Raw genomic sequence first — 6,419 nt, 5'->3', positions numbered from 1 at the left:
TTTCTTATTAATAAATATATTTTTATAAAAACACATTTTTATTATTGATTTTTATATTAATAAATATCTAAAGGACTATGTGATTTTTAATAAACAGATAAAAATAAAATTATTATTTATTATTTATTTTTTGAGACATTCATGTAAAACCATCTTTTTATGGATTAAATAGTTTTACTCTTTGTGAATGATTAGAGATTAATTTTGTAAGAAATTGAATTATCCTTAAAAATATAAACAGAAATCCAGTTCGCTATGTATGCTTATTAATTATTATTTTTCTTTTCTTGGATATATGTAATCATGCATTGCCATTTACGGATGGAAAAATTATTAATTACAAAAGTAAAAAATATCTGCGACAAGCATGGCAACTCTCTTTGACTGTTCAAACTGATCATTTAATTTTTTTGGTTTATCCTATCCCCGGTTAACCCGGATATTAATTGTTTCTGGCAGTTTAGGCCAACTGTTCTTTCTTTTTGGGATTAAACTGTTTGACTTTAACTAAAAGCTTAAGATGGAACCAAACAAACAACTAAATCTATCCGGGTTTTTACTCTTCTCTAGATCGTTAAACAAAGAAAAAGCATGTGATATTATGTGATCTAACACAACTCTGAATAATAATTTGAAATGAAAATTTTGATTGTTGTAGACCTATGTTATTTGCAGAGTTACCTATCATAGCAGTCAATCCCATAGGACCCTAATGGGATTGAGGCAACCCACCCCATCCCAGCACGCATCTGAGACGAGATCAGATGAGATATCGGTTTTTTCATCCCAGCCATCCCAACTGGTATTGTGGCAGGATCTCGGCCAAATTCCAACTTTCCTCGGCAAATTCCGCTGAGATTTTATGTAGATGTTGAAGTCCGTTTTTTCCCTATAAACAACATCAACGATGGATTTAAAAGAGGTATATGCGTATTTTTACTTTCAGACCGGCTACACATACAAGCCTTTTTGGCTTACAAGTTATACAAGTTGGTCCAAGTTTAAGAAAAAAACATGCGCACCACTCTTTTAAACGCACGCGTCTTAATCACCCTTCCACAACACGTTCACTCTTCTATTTCTTCCTCAGTCAAAACGCAAACCGTCAATATTCAAGCGACATTTGAAACAAACTACGATTCTGCAGAAACGTTTCAACTCCTCGCGAAGAGCAGAAGAAATCAAGAAGAAAAGATACAAATTTCCATAAAAAATCACCAGAAAAAACAAAGAAACATTATTCAAGGTACTGTTTTACTGCTCTTCTATATTTTTTTTCTAGATTGTCTCTGCCATGTGCTTTGTCCTTAACCAGCAAAACATTAAAAGATTTCAAAAAGAAATATACTGTCTCCCCCATGTTTTGGGTGTATTTCTTAAATCCTTTGGGTGTATTTCTGTAACCGATATTTCTGTAATCCTTTCCGTAACCATTTGGGTATATTTCTGTAATCGTTTGGGTGTATTTCTGAAGTTTCATTATCTTCAAAACGGTTTCAAAGTTTGATTTCAGAAATCATGAAAATCGAAAAAAAACGAAGCAAGAATATAGAGAGAGAAAATGCACGTAAATGACGAAGAAAAAACCAGTGATAAACGCAGGTAAAACAACGAATGAAAAGGCAAAGAGAAAATGTACGAAGGAGATCCAACAAATTTGGCAAAAAACTCGAAAAAAGAAACGAAATCTTTTGAAAAATAGAAGTTATATATTTGCGCGTTAATTGATTTGAATTGATTTAAAAGTCTGTTAAAGAGGCACGTAATATAAGCAGCGCGTTTAGTAGATTTCGTTCTCTTCAAACTTATAAAGCTTATAATCGCAAAACACTTATACGTAGAAATTTTCTCTTTTATCTTTTACTTTATAGTGATTGAATCTAATTAAGTTAACAAGTCATGATAATTATTTTTTAAAAAAACAAATTTAAAGCAGAAAAAATATTGTTTCACCTCAAACTTTTTATTCCTTTAAAATAATATTTTCATTACAATATCATTCACGTCGATATTTTTTTTCACAAATTATTTTTTATTTAAATTTTTTATTTCAATAAATAAATACAGTAATTATTTTAAAATTTTAAACTTTTAGACTTTTCAAAATTAGAATAATTGTTCTCAAACGAACACCCCTTAAAATCTTCTGTACCTATTATTATTATTAACCTTATAAAATCTTCTATAGCTATTATTATTATTATTAATATTAAGTCGAACATAAATCTTATTGTTTTAATTATTTCTCCTACTAAATCAAAGAGTACATTTAATTGCAATAAATCATGATTTCTTCTAGCGTTAAAAAAATTATGGTTCCTTTAGTTAATAAACCAAATCCGATTTAATATTATCAAAATTTTAAGACCAAACATCATACAAGCATAACCATCAGTACAACATTAAAAATAGTTACACATTTAGAATATTAGCACTTGAACTCTAAAAAATTAAATATAACTTTACCCACCATAAATAATTCCTTGTTTCGATTGATGGTTTAGGAAGATATAAAATCATAAATGAATAAATATATTCTTGTGTGTTTAGCATCATATAATGATCATAGTGATAAAAAATAAAAAGAAAGGAAGCAGCTTTATTTTCATGCGGGAGCCAATAAGCTAAACCCTAGAAGCTTAAGACTCAGTACAATTGTTATTATAGGCAATGTCATCATTACTCATCCATTAACCAATTTTTGCTGATGAAGACACAGAGGAACCTAGTTGAAAAATAAAAAAAAATCTTTAAGTAAAAGACAAATAGGTGCCTTACCTTTTTTTTTGCGGACATTTTCGTCCCCAAAGATTAGAAAATACATTCATGTTCCTAATTCTTCCAAAACGCGGACAAATTTACCCCTCGTTGAAGTGACTCTGTTGGACTCCACGGAAATGCTGACTTGGCTCCTGATGAGCGGATAATTTATACGCTTTTTGGCATTGTTTTTAGTATGTTTTTAGTATATTTTAGTTAGTTTTTATTATATTTTTATTAGTTTTTATTTAAAATTCACTTTTCTGGACTTTACTATGAGTTTGTGTATTTTTCTGTGATATCAGGTATTTTCTGGCTGAAATTGAGGGACTTGAGCAAAAATCTGATTCAGAGGCTGAAAAAGGACTGTAGATGCTTTTGGATTCTGACCTCCCTGCACTCGAAGTGGATTTTCTGGAGCTACAGAAGTCCAATTGGTGCGCTCTCAATTGTGTTGGAAAGTAGACATCCTGGGCTTTCCAGAAATATATAATAGTCCATACTTTGCCCGAGATTTGCTGGCCCAAACAGGCGTTCCAAGTCAGCTCAAGAATTCTGGCGTTTAACGCCGGAACTGGCACAAAAGCTGGAGTTAAACGCCCAAACTGGCACAAAAGCTGGCGTTTAACTCCAAGAAAGGTCTCTACACATGAAAGTTTCAATGCTCAGCCCAAGCACACACCAAGTGGGCTCCGGAAGTGGATTTTTACACTAAACACCCTAGCTTACTAATTTTTTGTAACCCTAGGTCACTAGTTTACTATAAAAACTATTTTTAGTGATTCATCTTGTACCTCATGACATTCTACACGTATCATATTGTATCTTCTACGACATGAGTCTCTAAACCCCATTGTTGGGGGTGAGGAGCTATGCTGTTCTTCATGAATTAATGCAATTACTACTATTTTCCATTCTATCACGCTTGCTTTTATTCTAAGATATTCATTCGCACTTCAACCTGATGAATGTGATGATCCGTGACAATCGTCATCATTCTCACCTATGAACGCGTGCCTGACAACCACCTCCGTTCTACATGCAATCAAGCTTGAATGTGTATCTCTTGAGTTTCTAATCTAAGATTGGAACCTTCGTGGTATAAGCTAGAATTATTGGAGGCCATTCCTGAGATCCGGAACGTCTAAACCTTGTCTGTGGTATTCTGAGTAGGGTCTGGGAAGGGATGACTGTGACGAGTTTCAAACTCGCGAGTGTTGGGCGTAGTGACAGACGCAAAAGGATCAATGGATCCTATTCCGACATGATCGAGAACCGACAGATGATTAGTCGTGCGGTGACAGCGCATTTGGAACATTTTCACTGAGAGGACGGGAAGTAGCCATTGACAACGGTGATGCCCAACTTAAAGCTTTCCATGGAAGGAGCTTTGCGTGCATGAAGAAGAAGATAGTAGGAAAGCAGAGATTCAGAAGACAAAGCATCTCCAAAGCCTCAACCTGTTCTTCACTACTGCATAACAATTATTTATTTCATGTTCTTTGACTTTTTACAATTAAATTTGAGAATTATTGATATCCTGACTAAGAGTTACAAGATAACCATAGCTTGCTTCAAGCCGACAATCTCCGTGGGATCGACCCTTACTCACGTAAGGTATTACTTGGACGACCCAGTGCACTTGCTGGTTAGTTGTGCGGAGTTGCAAAAGTGTGATTGTAATTTTATGCACAAAGTTTTTGGCGCCGTTGCCGGGGATTGTTTGAGTTTGGACAACTGACGGTTTATCTTGTTGCTTAGATTAGGAATAATTTATTTTTGTTGGTTTAGAGTCTTTTATTTGAGTTTAGTTTTATATTTTAAGTTTGATGTCAATTGCATGCTTTTATTTTCTTTCAATTTTTCGAATTTGCATGTTCTTAGTTTTTCCTTGATTTTTAAAAATTCTAAGTTTGGTGTCTTCTTTGTGTTTTCCTTTAAATTTTCGAAAATTTGTGTTTGATTTTCTAAAAATTTTAAGTTTGGTGTTTTTGTGCTTTTAATTACTTAAAAATTTTTCAAAAATTTGTTCTTGGTGTTCATCTTGATCTTCAAAGTGTTCTTGGTGTTCATCTTGACATTCAAAGTTTTCTTGTTTGTTCTCTTTGTTTTGATCTAAAATTTCTAAGTTTAGTGTCATTTTGTTGTTTTTCTCTTTCCTCATTAAAATTCAAAAATAAAAAAAATATCTTTTCCTTATTTTACTCATAATTTTCGAAATTTTGCATTAATTTAGTCAAAGATTTTCAAAATTATATTTTTTTTAGTCAAGTCAAAATTCTAATTTCAAAAATTGATCTTTTCAAATCTTTTTCAAAAATCAAATATTTTTAATTTCTTCGATCATATCTTTTCAATCATATCTTTCTTTTAATTGCAATCATATCTTCTCAATCATATCTTCTTCAAAATAAATTTTCAATCATATCTTCTTAATTGCTAATTCCAAAGTCTTTTTAATTAAATTAATTAATTTAGTTTTCAATTTGCTTTTATTTTATTTTATTTTCTTTTTTCGATATTTTATTTTATTTTCTATTTATTTTATTTTATTCTATTTTAATTTCGGTCACTTTTAATTAAATAAATAAAAATAAAAATATAATTTATTTGCAATTCATATCAATTCCCTTTTCTCCATCATGGACATAAGTCGAAATGAACAGTCCAGAAGGACTCTGGGGTCATATGCTAACCCCATTACAACTGCATATGGGAGTAGCATTTGTATACCTCCCATCAAAGCAAGCAGCTTTGAGCTAAATCCTCAGCTCATTATCATGGTGCAGCAAAATTGCCAGTATTCCACAAGAAGAACCTACTGAGTTTCTGGCACAATTCTTACAAATTGCTGGCACAGTACGTGATAAAGAAGTGGATCAGGATGTCTACAGATTATTATTGTTTCCATTTACTGTAAAAGATCAAGCTAAGAGGTGGTTAAATAACCAACCCATAGCAAGCATAAAAACATGGAGACAGTTGACAGACAAGTTCCTGAATCAATTTTACCCTCCAAAAAGGATGACACAGCTAAGGCTGGACATCCAAGGCTTTAAACAAGAGGATCATGAATCCCTTTATAATTCCTGGGAGAGGTACATAGGGATGCTAAGGAAATGCCCCTCTGAAATGTTTTCAGAGTGGGTACAGTTAAACATCTTCTACTATGGGCTTATAGAAAGAGCTCAAATGTCCCTAGACCACTCTGCTGGTGGATCTATACACATGAGAAAGACAATTGAAGAGGCTCAAGAATTCATAGATACAGTTGCTAGAAATCAACATCTGTACTCAAGTAGTGAGCCCTCCATAAAAGAAGAAGTTATGACAGCAACTACTGATCATAATCCTCAAGAACAGATTGTTGAACTTAATCAGCAATTACTCCCTGTGACAAAACAATTAGCAGAATTTAAAGAGATGCTCCAAGACACTAAAAATGCTAACAAAAATATAGAAGCACAATTGAATCAGACAAGACAGCAGCTATCTAAACAGATAACAGAAGAATGCCAAGCTGTTCAACTAAGGAGCGGGAAGACATTGAATAATTCAGTTCAAGGAAGCAAAAAGTCAAGAAAGGAACAAATGACAGAGGATGATCAAACCACTGCCCAAAATCCCTCTGAGGACAGCAAGAGGCCAGAGAGGAATAA

This window comes from Arachis ipaensis, chromosome B06 (genome assembly GCF_000816755.2).
Source record: "Arachis ipaensis cultivar K30076 chromosome B06, Araip1.1, whole genome shotgun sequence".
NCBI lineage: Eukaryota > Viridiplantae > Streptophyta > Magnoliopsida > Fabales > Fabaceae > Arachis > Arachis ipaensis.
Note: the sequence above shows the minus strand (reverse complement) of the source record.